The sequence below is a fragment of the Equus asinus genome, chromosome 21, assembly GCF_041296235.1.
Source record: "Equus asinus isolate D_3611 breed Donkey chromosome 21, EquAss-T2T_v2, whole genome shotgun sequence".
In the NCBI taxonomy this organism is placed as follows: Eukaryota; Metazoa; Chordata; class Mammalia; order Perissodactyla; family Equidae; genus Equus; species Equus asinus.
The window spans coordinates 11,189,977-11,207,807 of NC_091810.1; the positions used below are offsets into that span (position 1 = coordinate 11,189,977).

The window sequence follows — 17,831 nt, forward strand, 5'->3', positions numbered from 1 at the left end:
AGGCCGGCTTGCTATCCAGCATGTCCAATGACCACTTCTGTGTGCTGAGCCCTGTGCTGAGCCTGGTGCCAGGGTAGCGGACGGAGCAAGGATGGAGTGACTGGCCAGGCCACCCACAGGTGCCGTGAGGAAAGTGCTACGGCAGCCAGGGGACAAGGGAGGGCTGTCCATCTGGGCAGGGGCGAGGAGGCCTGAGGGGTGAGAGGGAGCCGCCGTGGGGATGTGCGGGGATGTTAGGGGGAGCGTGTTGCCTGGGGTGGAATGACCGCGTGAGGCACAGGCGAGGAGCTGGTGGACAGCGTGAGAGGAGAGCAGAGGCCTGAGGCTGAGGGCCGTTCGCTGCATGAGGGGGCTCAGGCCGGGGAGGAGCAGGGGCTCGTCCTGAGCTCCACAGGAAGCCAGGAGGGTGGGCTGATTGGCATTTGGGGGCCATGGGATTAGAGGGGTGAAGGCCACTTGGGAGGCTCCTGCAGGCGTCCCTGAAGGACCTCGGCCCTCTGGGGCCTTCCTGGAGACCCAGCAGCAACAAGACAGCTGGGTGGGTGGCACATGGAGCCAGGATTCAAGCTCAGGTTATCTGCCAACGTGGGGTGTGTTTGAGGAAATGACTTCCCAGCCATCATTGCTGTGTCCAGTTGAAGACCACCCTGAGCAATACCTGAGCATGTGTCCTGGCTCGGTGCCCTCTCCATTATAAAGGACAGAAATGTAACCTAAACTGTCTGGAGCAATGACAAGGGAACTGTTTGGCTCATGCAATAGAAAAGTCCAAGGGCGCATCTAGCTTCAGGCTTGGCTGCATCCAGGGGCTCCATGAGGTCATGAGGAATCTGTCTTTCTCCTTCATTCATGAGCTTCATTCTGAGACAAGCTCTTCCCGAGTGGGGGACACTGATGGCTGTCAGCAGCTAGGCTCACCAGCTTGTCAACCACCGCGAAAGAGAGTGCCTTTGGTCGGCACGTGTCTAGGTAGGGATTTCATTGGCCAACTTTGAGGCACATGTCTCTATTTGAACCAATCATTCTGGCCCAAAGGATGAGGTGCTCTTATCGGCCGGACCCAGGTCACATGCGCAATGGGAGGTGGAGTCGGTGCACCTGCACCTCAGGGTTTTGCAGATTGTATGGAACTGTGCATACGTGGAGGAGGGAGTCCCGTGCCTTTTGTGAGCTCTGCCTGTGTCTGTGTGCAGGATCCCTAGGGGCAGGAAGGGATTGTCGGAGGTGCCTGGGGTGTCTCTACCATGACCCAGTCTCTTCCTGGGGGCTCGTAATTAACTGCTGACTGCCCACTTTGAATGCACGAAAAATGCCTGAGTCCTGTCTCCCACCCAGCTTCCTCTGCCTGTGTGACCTCAGCTGAGGGGGAGATGGCTCAAGGCTATTCATGATACCAGTGAGCCCTGCCCAGTGGCAGGTAGGGCAGGCCAGGGAGCACCAGGAGGCAGTTCCACATCTCTGACCGGGAGGGGCAATTGACTCCAGCACAGATTGGATGATGGTGCATTCTGGTCCCTAAGCTAGAAGTATGTTTCATAAGAGGACTGAAGTGGAGACCTCCGCGGCTGGAGGTGCACGTGGGGTAGCCTGGCTTCCTGGGCTCCACCAGTCTGAGTGATACCATCTCTTCCTCCAGCCCCTCGACCACCACACACCCACCCACCCACCCACCCACTGTCCCCCTAATCCTGCCCACCCACCAGCTCATCCCATTGACATCATCCATCGTTGTCCACTCACTTCCACCAGCAATTCACTTCTCCTCCTTTCTCACCAGCCTCCCAGTCATCCACCCCCAGCTCCATCCAGCTTAGGTAGAGGTAGGATCATAAAGAGTTTGAGCTTACAAGCATCACAAGGATATGAAGAAATTGAACCCTTGTCCACTGTTGGTTGGCAAGTGAAATGGTGCAGCTGCTGTGGAAAACAGTATGGAGGCTCCTTAAAAAACTGAACATGGAACTACCATATGACCCAGCAATTCCACCTCTGGGTATAAATCCAAAGGAATTGAAAGCAGGGTCTTGAAGAGACATCTGTACACCATGTTCATAGCAGCAGCATCCACAACAGCCAACAGGGGGAAGCAGTCCCAGTGCCCATCAACGGATAAAGGACTAAACACAATGTGGTCTATACATCCCATGGAATATTATTCAGCGTTAAAAAGGAAGGTAATTCTGACACCTGCTGTGACATGAATGAACCTTAAGGGCGTTATGCTAAGTGAAATAAACCAGTCAGGAAAGGACAAATACTGTGACTCCACTGATGTGAGGTACCTAGGGTAGTCAGAATCAGAGACAGAAAGTGGAATGGCGGCTGCCAGGGCTGGAGGTGGTGGGCGTGGGGAGTTGTGTTTGATGAGGACAGAGTTTCAGCTGGGAAGATGAGAAATTTCTGGAAATGGATGGCGGTGATAGTTGCACAACAATGTGAATGTACTTAATGCCACTGAACTAGACACTTAAAAATGGTTAAGACAGTAAATTGTATGTTATGTATATGTTATTACATTTAAAACTAGTTCAAATAAAAATTTTAAGTGAGTCTTAGCTTTTGGTGTGGATGGGAGGCCACAGAACATTCTGGGCAGGAGAGCTTCACCCTTCTCTTTGGGCCTGGCGGTCTCACGCACACCCTCACTGCAGCGACAGTGGTCCCACGCCTCTGGCTGCGGCCCTGGCCTCCAGCCGTGTCTGACTGGCCCCTGGACGCCTCCCTCCGGGCTGCTCACGGCACCCAAGGTGAGGCCGGTGGCTGGTCCCACCTCCCGCAGGCGGAACCCCACAGCTCCTGCAGGAAGCTCCAGCTCCTGGTGAGCTCCTGCTGTCTCCGTCCATTATTTGGGGCATGGCTGCCTGGGCAGGTCTGTCCCCCTGAGGGGCGGCTCCAGACAGCAGGCCATCTAGGCAGCTCTGAGGCCTCCCGGCCGGCCGGCCCAGACACAGGTGGGACTCTGGGTTCTCGGAGGAGCCCAGACGGGAGGCGCACTGGGCCCTGCCCTGGGACACCCGCCACCCTGGGGTACCCCGTCCCCCAACCCTGCCCACGCTGGTTCCCGCCTCCACCTCGGCCACACCACCCCCGGGAGCTTCCCCAAGCGGAAGTCAAAATACCTCTCTTCTCTGTCCGTGAGACTGTGCTTATTTTTTTAATGGATAAACACATCTTTTCTTATATAACAACTATGTCATTATCACAAAATTAGTATTTGCATATTCACATTTCCTCAATTCTCTCAAAACTGCATTGCCCCTGTGGTCTGTTGGTGCGAGGGCTGAGGAGCTACCCACACACTTGCTTCCCGCGTTCCCACGGGTCGCTCTGCAAGGTGCTGTTTCCAGGCCTTTCCCGCAGCAGAAGCGTGGCCTCCGTCGGGAAGACCACAGGCAGCCAGGGTGGGTGCGGGCGCCTGTGACCCGCTCTTTGGCCCCAGCAGTCGTGCCCTGGACTGGATCTGGAAGCCCAGGGAGAGGGCCCTGTGGGCGCCGGGCTCAAGAGAGCCCCGGATGTCCCAGTCCTCGTCCCCACTCCTGCTCTACCGTCCTCCCATGGACCTCGAATTTTTCTCTAAACACATTTCTTTTGTAGTGAAGAAATTATTTAAAAGGGAAACTATGATGCAATCCTGAGTGATGACCTGTATGCTTGCCATAAATAGAAGGGGGATGTGAGAGTAAAAATAATATTAAATTCCAGCAACAAGTGGTTGCCCACACACAGTCCTTCTGCCCGAGGCAGGGACCGAGTGCTGGCCGGTGGACGAGTGCTGGCCGGTGGGCAGAGGGGCTCTGGGCCGCCCCGCTGAGCCTGCGGCCTGCTTCGCGGCCCCTGGCAGACCGCCCTGGTGGGAGGCTGGGGGACAGGAGGTGGAGGCCTGCTCCTGCAGGGGAGGTGTCCCCTCTTACTGGCACCACCTGGCAGCCCGTCCCTGAACCGATAGCCACCTCCGCCCCCCACCTTTCCAGCAGGTGAGCACGTTCCCACCCCTCCGCTTGGCCCTGTGTGGAGTTCCCTTTGTGGCACTGCTCCTTGTCCCCACTGACGGCTGCCTGGAGGACTCCAAGCCTCATCTGACGTCAGGTCTGTCCTGCCTGAAATGCTCACGTGCCCCCCGGGTGCCCGCCCGACGTGTTTTAAATGCCTGGCATTATCAGCCCTGCAGGACCGCCCCGCCCCCGTGTGTCCCTGCTCCTGCCTCAGCCCTGCTCGGTGGCCCTGAGTGCTTGTCTCCCCTCGTCCACTGGCTTCCAGCCACCTCGCTGGGGAAGCCCCCCAGGACTGCCCCGGGGCACTCACTGTGCCCGCTGCCTGCGTGTCTATCTGAGTGGGGCTGTGTCTCCCTGTGGGCCTGGTCCCTCTGACAACATCCCACATGCAGGTGTGTGACATTCCTGTCATTCTTTGCATAGTCGTAGGACCTGAAAGGACACAGGGAGGGCTCAGAAGCAGGTCTCAGTCCAAGAAAGAAAGCCAGAAAGGCCTCTTTTCCTTTGCTGGAATGAATTACTTAAAAATAGTTTTCAAGACACAAATTCCTCTTCAAGGGAGCCTAGGAGTGACGCCCACTCAGAGGAACATAGAGCCAAGGGGTGATGGAGACAAGAGAAAGAGGGGGCGAGGCGGGGAGGGAAAGGCTACGATCCTGGACTCGCTGCGTCTATAGTTATGTTAGCCAACAAATTCTTCTTTCTCTGGCTTTGCTCAAATCAGTCTGTCGTGTGCGCCTTGAAGAGCACAGGCTGCGCTGTGTGGTTGGCACGCGGTACGCGGCTGCTGAGAACCCTAACGGCGGCCAGTCTGACTTGAGACGTGCTGTGAGCGTAAAACACACATTCGGTGTCCAATATCTTATTAAAATTGTTTATACTGATGAGATGTTGAAATGGTAATATATTGGATAGATGGGTTTAAATAAAATATATTATTAAATTTCATTTTACTTGTTCATTTTAACTTTTTCAAATATGGCCACTAGAAAATTTAAAATTGCACTTCTGGCTCACGCTATATTTCAATTTGACTAGACTAATTTTCTGGGGATAAAAAATACGCTTTTTTAGTGTGTGTGTGTGTGTGTGTGTGTGTGTAAGTGTCCATCTTAGCATCAACAGCTTCTAAGGAGAGTGATTTCCAGGAACCAGAGGGGTTCTTGGTTTTCCGAGTCTTCTGGATCTCGGCATGCAAGTTTGGGGTGAGAACTGGGGAAGAGAGGAAATGCTCTGCCTTTGTTTTCTAAGCAGCTTTGTGGAGCTGTAATTCACATACCAGACAAGACCCCTGTTTGGAGTGTCCAACTCAGGCTTCAGAGTATGTGCGCAGTTTACAAGTCACGGCCGTCCGATTTCCAACACTGTCATCACCCCCGAAAGAAATCCCCCACCCCTTAGCTTCCACTTCCCCTCCCTCCCTTCCCCTACACCCCTAATCTACTCTCTGTCTCCATAGATTTGCCTATTCTGGACATTTCATATAAATGGCATCCCATAGTCTGTGGCCTTTTGTGCCCGGCTTCACCCACATTGTAGCATGTGTCACTGCTTCACTCATTTTTATGGCTGAACAATATTCCATTGCATGGATGAACCACATACTCTTTATCCACTCACCAGTTGAAAGACTCTTGCCTTATTTCCATTCTTTGACTATTAGGAAGAATGTTGCTGTGAACATTTGGGTACAAGTTTCTGTCTGAACATATGTTTTCATTTCTCTTGAGTAGATACCTGGGAGTGGAATTGCTGGGTCATGTGGTCACTCTATGTTTGACAGCTGAAAGAGCAGCCAGACTGTTTTCCACGACAGCTGTACCACCTTACATTCCCAGCAGACATGTATGAGGGTTCCATTTTCTCCACGTCCTCCCCAACACTTGTTTTTTTCTTTTTTGAGGAAGATTAGCCCTGAGCTAACTACCACCAATCCTCCTCTTTTTGCTGAGGAAGCCTGGCCCTGAGCTAACATCTGTGCCAATCTTCCTCTACGTTATATGTGGGATGCCTGCCACAGCATGGTGTGCCAAGTGGTGCCATGTCCACACCTGGGATCCAAACCGGTGAACCCCGGGCCACCGAGAAGCAGAAGGTGCGCACTTAACCGCTGCGCCACTGGGCCGGCCCCCCACAACACTTGTCATTGTCTGTCTTTCTGATCATAGCCATCCTAGTGGGTGAGAGGTAGTCTCTCATTGTGGTTTTGATTTACGTTTCCTGATGGCTGGTGATGTTGAGCATCTTTTCATGTGCTTATTGGCCACTTATTGGCTATATATCTTCTTTGGATAAACATCTATTCAGATCCTTGCCCATTTTTAAATTAGGTTATTTGTCTTTTTATTGTTAAATGGTAAGAGTTCTCCGTATATTCTCGGTACAAGTCCATTATCAGATACATGATTTGCAGAAATTTTTCTCTCATTCTGTGAGTTGTCTTTTCACTTTCTTGATGTCATCTTTTAAAGATCTGGTATCAGGTTCAGGGGTTGGGGCGGGATCCAGGAAAGAGCGCTTGGGGCTGGCACGCAGGGTGGCGTCTGGGAAAGCAGAGGAGAATGAACTCTGAAAAACCAGAACTACTGAGGACAAGCTCCTCTGAAGCCTGTCACTTGGTCTTAAACTCTCCGCATTTCTTTTTTAATTTTTTAAATTGTGGTAAAATACACATAAAATTTACCATCTTAACCATATTTAAGTGTGTAGTTCAGTGGGATTAAACACTTGTATTCTGTTGTGCAACCATCACCACCATCCATCTCCACAGCTCTTTTCATCTTGTAAAACTGAAACCCCGTCCCCATTAAACACCCGCTCTCCATTCTCCCCTCCCGCAGCCCCTGGCAACCCCCATCCCACATTCTCGTCCTCTCCATGATTCTGACTACTCCAAGGACCTCATGGAAGTGGAATCATACAGTACTTGTCCTTTTGTGCCCGGCTTATTTCACGTACCATAACGCCCTCCAGGGTCATCCCTGTTGTAGCAGGAGTCAGAAGTTCCGTCCTTTTTGAGGCTGAGTAGTAATCTATTGTGTGTCTAGACCACGTGTTGCTTATCCCTTCATCGCTGCAGGGACCCTGGGTTGCTTCCTCCTCTTGATTGTGAATGATGCTGCTGTGAACAGTAATTAGAAGGTTTAGTGGTCTGAACTCTCCAGCCATTCACTCAGGCGCCCTTTCTCAGTGAGCCTACTGGCCGCTCCCCTCACAGTGGCCACCCCCCCAGAGCTGTCTCCATCCCTCCGCTTGGCTTCATTTTTCTCCAAAGCAGAGACCGCCAGCCCTTTATTCATCTTGTGTACGGCCCTGTGAGGGCAGGGGTTGTGTCTGTCGTGGTCCCTGCTGTATCTTTGACCCCTAAAACAGGGCTTGGCACACAGAAGGCCCTCGGTAGACCTCTGTTGATGGGTGAGCGAGTGAGGGTGACGCCTGGGCTTTGTACACGCATGGCCCACACTTCTATGGGGATGTCCCCACCCGTCTTCAGCCAGGTGCACTGGCATCCTTTCTCCTGCAAGTGCGCAGAGCTCTCGCCCACGCCGAGGCGGGAGGAGCTGGCTCCACGCCTGTCCCCAGGGCTCTGCACGGCCCTCTTGTTAGTCATGGATGATGACGTCTCCCAGCCCAGAACAGCACCTCTGGACTTTGGGGAAATTATGTGTCTTCCCACCCCGAGGGCCATTTCTCCCCCAGGACTCTGGCTCCCAATTCTGACTTGCCCACAGAGCTCTGGGTCCCACCCCCACCCAGCCCATGTAGAAGTTGCCATGGGCTCCGGGCTGGGTGGCTCCCCGGCTGCCGGGGTAGGTGACTGTGACACTATCCTGCTTCTGACTTCTGTGGTTTATCTGAAATTCAAATTGAGCTAGGTGTCCTCTGTTTTATCCGGCAACCCTATGCTTAACAAACCACCACAAGACTCTGTGGCTTAAGATCACAAGCATTAAGTATTGCTCACTGAAACTCAAATTGAACTGAGTGTCCTGTGTTTTTATTTGCTAAGTCAGGCAACCCTAGTTAAACTGTGGTGTTATGGGCTGAACTGTGTTCCCCCAAATTCATACCTCCAGAACTGGCACACCAAAACTCCAGCCACATTTTGCTGGTCAAATCAAGTCACAGGGCCAGCCCAGACTCTGGGGTGGGGAGATGCAGGCTGCGTCCTCACGGGCAGCACAGTATCGACGAAAATAATCCACAACCAATCTGTAAATGAAAATTTGGGTGAGTTTATTCTGAGCTGAAATCTGAGGACCATGGCCCGGGGCCTTTCTTCCCGAAGGAAGAAAGGGCACCAAAGAAATGAGGTGTACAGAATGGTTATATACCCCCAAAAAGGGTGCTTTACATATGATTGAAATGTCCCTCCCACAATAGTCACAAGATTGCCCTGTCTGCACAGTGCTTGATGGACACAGCAGGTAGTGGCTCTGCTATCTTGGTGGGCGTAGCAGGAGGCAAGTCTATTGTCTGGAGCTGGGTGGTCACAGGTGAGCACAGCAATCAGTTCCTAGCCTAAGGAAAGATGCTTAATCCTTAAGGAGACGCCAACGTTGGGAGGGGGAGGGAAGTTGCACCTTTATCTCAAGGGCCTTTTGCTCTTGCCATAGGGAATCTCTAAAGCAGATATACAATGCATGCTCAATGGCCTCGTTCAGGCCCTTTTGGAAAGACAAGGTCAGGCCGAATTAGGTTTACACCAAAATGGCTTCCTCATATATTCCAATACATCCTATTACTTGCCATTTTTATTTGACATTTTCCCCTTTTGATCTCTAATCTTTCAATAGAAAGCATTGATGATCAAAATATTGTCCCTCGGTGCCAGGGTGTTTGCTGCCTGCCCTGGATCCATCATGTCCCTCGGTGCTAGGCTTTTATTTCATTTATTTGCCTAATCGTCCATGTTGGGGGGAAATAGTGGACAAGCATGGAAGTATATTTATTAACAGAGGAAGCATTTCTTATGTTATGTAATTAGATTGTTGCACAAACATTGTATATGTGCTTTTCTATGACATCTTGCATTTACATTGCATATGATTATAGAACAAGCACAGTAACGATAATAACAGCATTTTTGAAAGGATTAGTCTGAAATGAATTCTTAGTTATAGTCTCTATCAGAAAAGGAAATTTGTCCAGGGTTATAAGACAGATCAACCATCTCAAGCCGTTGAGCAATCATTACTCTAGTTTGCATGCTACTCTTACAACACTGAGTAAAGAAAACAACAATTAGTTTGAATATTATGACCAGTACAAGGATTCCAATAAATAATAGAAATAGGAATTCCATTCTGGATCGAAAAAGGGAACTGATACTGAAAAGGGAGCCAACCAAATAATTCAGGACTGGGTGTCGGATAGCATAAGGCATCCACTTGCTTCTTCATGTGCTTTAGCAGAGATGACACATTGGAAGACTCATCAGGTATAAAAGCACAGCATCCAGTCTGAATGACTGTATATGTACCACCTTGGGATGCAGTAAGAATATCTAAAGCCATTCTGTTTTGAAGGACAGCCCTTCTCATTAAAAGCATTTCAGTATTTAATGAGACTATTCCTGCTTGACTATCATTAAGGGCTTCTTGAGTAAATTTAGTCAGATCTTCCATATGTAATAATGACATCTTTTAGCCCCAAAGAAGAAACACATATAGTTGCAAGTATAGCCATACCAGTGGAACACTGAACAAGCCCATCTGGTCTTAAAGAGAGGGAGGTTGGCAACAGGTTTTAACTCAGCCTGACTCCTTCCCTGCTTTTAAAGGAAACTCAGGGTGAAGTGTTTTAGCCATCCAGGCAGTAGCCAAGGCCAAAGATTTGTTCCACATAACCACTGAGTTCCATTAGGAGTCACTTGATAAATTCCTGGCCTTCAAGACCACTCTGTTCCGAATTAATCACTTTAAGTATGATAGCATTTCAAACAAATTATAAAATAGGTATAGAGTTTAAGCATAACAAATGTTTAAATGAGGAGATATAAGGTTGGGAATACAGGCCTGGTCCGGAGTCTCGGGACAGCTGTCTACAACAGATGTCGTCTTCTTCTCCTCCTGGTTTGGTCCTTTTCGACAGGGCTGCAAACAGTCTTATTTGATGTCTCTTTCAATAAATAAATCCTTCAGGTTACAGTCCAAGATCCTTAAGTTCTGGGAGCTCTGTGAAAGAATCAGCTACCAATCTTTCATTTTACTTTAAGTACCTCAATAAGACCGTGACAGCAATGTAATATATCCCTTAAGGAAAGCTGGTTCATATATTTCTTCATCTAATTGCATAGGCTGTTTTATTATTATTTCAAAATGAGACAGCCGATGTTTACAAAAAGTATAGATCTAAGATTAAGGAGCACTAGCACAAGAGCTTTTGGCCATGAGAAAGTAAATGCTTCTGAAAGCTTGCCAATTAAGTTCTAGTTGTGCCATTAGTTTTACCAGTCCTGAGAATCGGGGATGGTAAGCGCGGTGCAATATTGGCCAAACATTACAAACAGATTTGAGTTCCCCAGTCACTATGTAACTCAGTAGGAATTCCCCAAACAGGAATTATTCTCTCTAACAGTAATTTACCTACTGTTAAAGCCGTTGCTCTTGTGCAAGGAAAGGCCTCAAAACAATGTGAGAACATACAGATCATTACAAGACGTATTTATCCTTGAGATGGTGGCATTTGGACAAAGTCCAATTGTCATACCTCAAAGGGTCCCTTAGGAAGGGGAAAGTGGCCTCGTGACTCATGAAGTGGCTTCTCTGGATTATACTTTGGGCATATAGCACAAGTAGTAGAGGCCATACGAGCCACTGGGAGAAAGTTGCCAAAAGTATTATTTTCCCCTTTTGTTGCAACCTACATATATTATTTTTCTTCTTCCGTGGTGATTTCTTAAGTCTGTAGAAGGAAATCTTTTTACTGGATTAACCATTCTTGTTTATCATTTAAGTAAGACCCATTTGTAAACCAAATTAAACAATAGAATGCAGTCGTGGTCTTCTCCCCTTGTGATGTTGGAAGCAACCTAGCTGATGCGGGGTCGGTGAGCTGAGGAGTCAAAAGAAAGATTTTTTTGGACTCTCTCAAGGTTTGGCAGTAGTGCTCTCCCATCTAGAGAATAGCATGGGGACGGGACCCATGGGCAGGAGGAGCTGCTGCTGCAAACATGGGTTGACAGTAGAGCTAAATCTAAGGCATAGGCATGTGAGTTATCTCCTTACAGGACAAAGGAAAGAATATGTAAAAAAGTTAAAATGGTATCAGTGCAGGTGGGGTCTGGCTATTGGGTGGTCCTATAACTTTCAGATAAGAATCAAATCGGATTAAGTAAATGCCAGAAGCCACCACCCTAAATACTATCTTTAGCTAAAGACAAAGGAGGACGTTGGAGGTGGGGGGAGTCAGCTACATGAGGTCACCAGACAAGCACAATAAACAAGACTTAAGTCCTTGACACCCCCATTAATAGTTTCTGGAGATAAGGTCTTCTCCAGTTCCTCCTGGTGCAGAGAGGGAAACACCCACAGATGGAGACTCCCTTCACAAATGCAAATGTCTCTTATCAAAGGGCAAGCAATTTCCACTTCTCAGAGTCTCCTCATCTGCAATTTTCAACAGTAACCAGCCTAAAATAATCCTCATCAGTAGCAAGGTTAAAATAGTGAATAGCATTTACCTCCACAATATAACCTGAGGTTTATTCTCATTTACTTGACAGTGCTTCCCATGCAATTTAGCATTCCAAACAAGCCTAACTAGTGTCCCTCCTTCAGAGGAAGAGAGAACAAATTTCTCTGAGAAGTCTCAGGGGCCCTCTGAAAATCCTCAGAGAAATTGTCTTCTGTCATCCAGGTCAAAGGAAAGCCTTTATTCTGGACTTGACTATTTGTTTGAGGGAGAAGCTTGTCAAAAATATCAAAAGATTTTTAAACACTTAAACAAGATCAAGAGGTTGCTGATCTTGTCATTGTAAAACAAGGGTCAATGAAACAAGGCTCATAATATTTAATCAAAGTGACAACAGCAAAAACCTTAATAGAGAGACCCCCGTCTTTTTGCACCCAGGAAATTACCTTAACAAAGCATAGATCTTCTGTAAACTTACTCAGAAGGAAAAACCTTTTATAACTTCCTTATCAAGAGCAGACTAAGAGTTTAAGAAAATTATCCTTTTAAAAGAGAAAGTCAAATTTTAATTTTTGCACCAGCTTATTTTTAACATTAAAACTCATTCACTTAGTTGGATTTACTTTAATCTTAGCCAACTTGACCAGGCATAAAACTCCTTTCAGAATTTCTCCTTCACAAACCTCATACAACTTTCTTTTTGCCTTCAGAATTTGTCTCATGTCCTTTTTTTTTCCTCCTAGTACTTTAGGACAAATTTATCTTTCTTAACCAACCAAACAAAATTTCTATTCTTTTTATACCTTCTTTACTGAAAACTTACACCTTACTTTCCTTGAATACAGAGCTGTTTTTCTTATTAATTTCTAGCAGCTTTAATCACATATATTAGTACTCTTTAACCTTTAACAAACCGTAGTAAACACTAAAAAGGTAAGCAACTACGAATTGTCTTTTATCCCAGCATTCTAAACACTTTTCATAATTTCTAGAAACGTGCCACACTTTACAGCAAGAGACCCAAAGACTTTTAGCCTCTCCGCAATAAGAAGCCAAAAGTAGATAACTTAGATATGTTTAGCAATGTTTGTGTTCTATCCAATCCAAAAATGACCCAGATACTCAGATTTTTATCATTTAACTTAACTTAGCAAAACTCTAAAGTTTTAAGTTACCAAAAAGAATTTGGAAGCTGTTTTTTCCCAAGTATGCAGACCATAAAACAGTTATTTTACCCACTTTTGTCTATTTAAATCATTTGTTTCCAACAATTATGTACAGATTATCTACAAAAACTTCATGAGGCATTAGACAAAACTGGTCATCATTTAAAGCTATTATTTTGCTGACGAATTTAACAGACAACATGAACTTATTTGACTAGTAAACCCAGGCTGCATGCCTGCATCATATTCAGATACCAACAACTTTTGAGGACATGACTTTTCAATCAAACCAACAACTTAAACTTTCATTAACCAAAGATTAACCTGTATCATGTTAACTTGAAAGACATTGGGTTAATTTCTATTACATTTAGACTTTATGTAAGCGCTTACTTTAAGCCAATTAAACAGAGCTCTTAGTTTTGGCCATATCACCCGGGGGTAAAAATATCACACACATATAGACACACACAGAGCTTCTACAGCTATCGTTTTAAAAATCACTCCATGAATCAGGTACAATAATATAAAGCTCCCTAGCTATGAATCCAAATTTTGTTCTAAGCCTTTTTACTAATATTTGTGGAGAAGACACTCAAGACGCTAGATTTTTTCTCAGCAAGGGCATGCTTATGACCTTTCCCCTCTTTTTTTTTTTTTTCTTCAGTCTTAGGAATTAGTGATGGGCTAGATAGTAGTTCCTGGAGAGGGAAGATGATAATCCTTTTTGAGATAAAGGAACTGGGTGGAATCTGAACTGCCTCTAGAGCAATATTTCCAGTCTTGCAAGGATTTTCTAAGGACAGTTTCTCTTGATTTCCCAGAAACTGGATTGTAACTTGAGTGACGTTCTAGGTTGATCTACCTGTCCAGCTGCATCATAAAGGCACAGAGAAACTCCTCAAGTTTTCGATTTTACAGAAGGTCCAGGTTCTGGTCAGGTCCAGCCTGAACTTAACCTCGACTTGATGACAACAGAGGAGATGATGAACAAAACAGACAAAGAAAGTAAAAGAAGAGATCAGACCTCACCCTCATGGCCTCTTCCAGAGGGTTATCAAGATAAGAGTCACACCACAATTCCCGTGCTGGGGCACGCTACCCTAGCAGGACAGTTCACAGAATAAAGCACACGTCTCCTACCCTCATAACCGACTCAGTAGGTGACTAAAACACTCAATGAGTTAACCGCCAAGAGAGGGCACCCCACTTAGGGTTGCTGGGGTGATCAGGCCCAGAAACCCAAAGTTGGGCCTCCCAGGGGTGGAGCTGTTGACTCTTTAAAGATTCCTTTGTTTCCCGGTTGCAAAGCTCAAAAGGAGACGAAAATGGCCGTTGTAACTCTAAGAGAGATGAAGACATTTGGGTTAGTTCTATTCAGAAAAACCTTTTGTAAGCGCTTACTTTAAGTCAACGGAATAGAGCTCTTTAGAAAAGAAGAAGGAGATGAGCTCTGAGATTCCAAAGGCAGCTGCAGAGGAGATGGAAGGGATAAGCGGGCTGGGATGATTTCTGACTTCTTATCCTTTTTTTAAATTCAGATACAGTCTCTGCCAATTTACAGTTAGTCTCCTGTAAAGAATTCACTTTATCATTATTACGTTTTGAAGCCTCTAAATGCCAATCATAATAAGCTTCCCATTCTTTTGCTTTAGTTTTAGAGCCGGCTCTTTCTACTTGTGTGCGCAAATACAGTAGCTTTGAGATATCAAACTTTCCCCACTTTGGCCACTTAAGTCATTCATAGTTAATCCTTCCCATTTTGTTAGATACTTGCAAGCATTGTTTCCATACAGGAAACCAGCTGGAGTTTCATTGGGAGGTTGTCCATCCGGGAGCTGGCCGACTTTAAAAGCATGGTTTTCCCATTTTCTTTTTTCTTGTCTGGTTTTTTTTTAAAATAAAGTCTAAACAACTTCTAATGACAGTGTAGTGGGTCAGAAGTGTGCTGCTTGTGAGTGTTATTCCCTATAGAAAGGTCGTAAACACTCTCTTACGTGCCTCAGTTTTTCCCTCCGGCCACCTAATACTGCCGTGGGAGCTCAGAGCGCGGGGTGACCAGCCCTTATGTGCGCGTCCCCGGACGAGCCTGTAATTAATTACCGTGAATGAGTAGAGTTCCCTATGGGACCGCTGCACGTCACGAGGATTGATCCTCTGACACTCCAGCTGAGGTCCTTAGTCACCTAAGGGTGCCTTTTGGTAAAGGCTGGGAGGAGCAAGTGTCCCTTTTCTTTGGTGCTGAACACGTTGAGTCTCTCATTTCTCTATCAAGCAGTTTGTTCAGACTTTATAAACACAATTCTTTCCAATTTAAAGCCAAATTAAAAGGACAAGCAACCCAGCTCACTCCAAGCTCCTCTAAGCCCCTGTGTCTTAGGAATTCTCTCTAGGCTTTCCTCCACCTAGGAACTGTACCGGTACCCCTCAAAACCTCTAGTCTTAAGACGTTACCCAGCTCATATAAACTCTTGGACCGTCAACTTAAAATAAGGAGGTCCGGGTTTCAGGAGAACTCACCAGGGTCACCTGAAGAATGCAGTGATCCGGGGGCTCAATGGGCCCTTATTGGTACTGAATGCCGGTTCAGTGTAGATTCCAGGTGGCCTCCAGTGGGTTTCTCTGAAATCCTGCCGACTACGCCAAGAACTGTCAACGAAAATAATCCACAACCAATCTGTAAATGAAAATTTGGGTGAGTTTATTCTGAGCTGAAATCTGAGGACCATGGCCTGGGGCCTTTCCTCCCAAAGGAAGAAATGGCACCAAAGAAATGAGGTGTACAGAATGGTTATATACCCCCAAAAAGGGTGCTTTACATATGATTGAAATGTCCCTCCCACAATAGTCACAAGATTGCCCTGTCTGCACAGTGCTTGATGGACACAGCAGGTAGTGGCTCTGCTATCTTGGTGGGCGTAGCAGGAGGCAAGTCTATTGTCTGGAGCTGGGTGGTCACAGGTGAGCACAGCAATCAGTTCCTAGCCTAAGGAAAGATGCTTAATCCTTAAGGAGACGCCAACGTTGGGAGGGGGAGGGAAGTTGCACCTTTATCTCAAGGGCCTTTTGCTCTTGCCATAGGGAATCTCTAAAGCAGATATACAATGCATGCTCAATGGCCTCGTTCAGGCCCTTTTGGAAAGACAAGGTCAGGCCGAATTAGGTTTACACCAAAATGGCTTCCTCATATACTCCAATACATCCTATTACTTGCCATTTTTATTTGACAACAGGGTGTATCAGGGAGAACTTCCTGTGGCCTTTGTCCCGGCAGCCGGAGCAGACCCAGAGGCAGTCACCCAGCCATGGTGGGCTGCTGCCCTGAGGGCAGGGGATGCTCAGCAAGCAGCCCCAGTTCTACCCCCAAGGACCGCACCCTCGGAGCAGAAGCCGGGCTGGGCCTGCAGAGCCGAGGTGTTTGCCCCATTACTACTCGGTCTTCACCAGCAAACAGCTATGCGGCCAAGTCTGTGCAGGTAAACAGGGGGCCACTTTCTGCTTGTGTTTGGAAGATTGTCCTAAAATGAATCTACCTTTGTGCTAAAAGCTTGCTTTCCAAAGGGAGCACGGGGCCCTCAGTCAGGGGGTGCCGATGAGTGACGTCCCCAGGACTTTGCAGGGATGGCATGGCCCCCACCTTCCAAGCTGGGTGGCTGTGTGCTGTGGGAGAGGGCTGGAGTCTGGAAGCGTCCTCGTGTTTCAAATGTCCTGCTTCCCCCGGAGGATGTCCAGGGGCTGCAGGGCTGGCGCTGCTCCTGGCCTGCGCTGCGGCTGGCGGCAGGCCTGGGTGCGCTTTACCCTCCTTTCTGGCCCCCGGGTGGGACCTCGCTGCTGCTGTGGGGCCTGCTGCGCCTCCTGAGTCTCGCGGGCCTCCCATTTCAGAGCTGCAAGCTGGGGGCCGGTTCCCAGGCCCCTCGCCCGCAGGGCCCGGGCTGTGCGAGGCCGACGCTGTGAGCCGCGGGCCAGTTTGCAGACTCCTCACCACCCTGGCTTGGTGGGTGATTTTGGCTGCAGTCCTGACCTGGCTTTCCTGCCTGCTTCCTGTTTTCTTCCTGGAGAGCCGGCCAGCTAGCCCGGACCATCAGTACCTGGAGTTTCTGTTGCTTGCAATTAACATGGCGGCTGGCTGCCCCAGAGCAAGTGGTTCCAGAGAAAGCCAGGAGGAAGCCCCGGTGCCGGTATGGCCCAGCCCACAAAGTCACATGTGTCAACTGCTGAGCTTGACCCCACTCAGACTGTGAGGGACTCCACCGGGACTGCCAAGGGGCAGGGATCAGCGGGGCCAGCCTGGAGGCTGCTGACCACACCCATTACCGTTACCGTAGGAGAAGCACAAGCTGGTAGCGGGGGCCTGGGAAGGTCAGCACCTGCCTGGGGGCTCTACTCACAGCCCGAGCGCTCACAGGCAGGATGGCCAACAGCAATGGCCAGGATTATTTTGTTCTCTTCTAACCTCTTGAGTGGGGTTGTGATTCACGATTTATAGTTAGAAATAGATATCTGGTTTTCATCCCCACGCCTGGCACAGAGCAAAAGCCTTGGAATTTCCCAAGTGAGGAGAATGATAAGGCTGTCTTTGTTATGTTAGTGAGGTGACCTTTAGAAAGGCCTTGGTGCCTAAGGTTGGGGGCTGATTAGAGGGTTGGAGCTGTCAGTCACCCATCCCTCCGGCACCTGGGGGGAGGGGAGAGGAGAGGGCCAGAGATTGAGTTCAATCACTAACAACCAATGATTAACCAACCCTGCCTAGGTACTGAAGCCTCCATAAAAAACCCGAAAGAAGAGGCATCTGGAGAGCTTCCTGGCTGCGGAGCACCTGGAGATTCAGGGAGAGCGGCGCGCTCGGAGATCACGGAGCTCAGCGCGCATCTCCCTGTTAAAAACAAGTTCAACATCTTATGGGTTTATTCAAGCGTTCGTGAGCCGGGCAGCATCCCATCCAGCAGATAGAGAGGAGCTCCGAGGAGCTGGACAAAATGAGAGACTTAGAGACAGAGGGGCGGGAGTGGGAAGCTAGACAGAGTTCACTCTTACCTGT

General features: G+C 48.1%; 1 long non-coding RNA gene across 1 annotated transcript; it reads right to left on the bottom strand.

Annotated features, from left to right (window-relative positions):
* Nucleotides 1-6,316: 6,316 nt before the first annotated feature.
* LOC139041403 (uncharacterized) lies at nt 6,317-8,204 on the bottom strand. Its single transcript, XR_011496479.1, has 3 exons — nt 8,063-8,204; nt 6,951-7,113; nt 6,317-6,535 (listed from the first exon to the last, which is right to left on the bottom strand). It is a non-coding gene; the product is annotated as an uncharacterized lncRNA (long non-coding RNA).
* Nucleotides 8,205-17,831: the final 9,627 nt, after the last annotated feature.